This window comes from Falco naumanni, chromosome W, assembly GCF_017639655.2.
Source record: "Falco naumanni isolate bFalNau1 chromosome W, bFalNau1.pat, whole genome shotgun sequence".
Classification (NCBI taxonomy): domain Eukaryota; kingdom Metazoa; phylum Chordata; class Aves; order Falconiformes; family Falconidae; genus Falco; species Falco naumanni.
Genome location: NC_054079.1, coordinates 3,849,096 through 3,849,468, shown reverse-complemented (window position 1 = coordinate 3,849,468; position 373 = coordinate 3,849,096).

Below are 373 nucleotides of genomic sequence, written 5' to 3'. Positions count from 1 at the left end.
ACCACTGTCTGCCCTTCAATATATCTATGCCCAAGAGATTTGTCGGGAAAGGGCCTATTGCAATCTTGGTGTTAACTGGGTCTTCCTCCCCAGGCAACCATAATGTTACCAAGGCCATAGGTACCGATTGGGCTTTCCCCAAGGCATTTAAGACAACTAGGTTTCTAGACAAAGTCAAAATTCCACATTGCTCCACCTCACTCCACATCAGAGCAGTGATTTGTGCCCCAGTACCAATTAAAAAGGTTATTGTTTTTTTTCCGTAGCCCTACAGACACTGTAATCATTAAATCCCCTCTCAAATTTAAGGTGAGTTGCCATTTAAACATCCATCATCCGTTCCCCAGCCCCCCACATTCAGGGGACGGAGGAT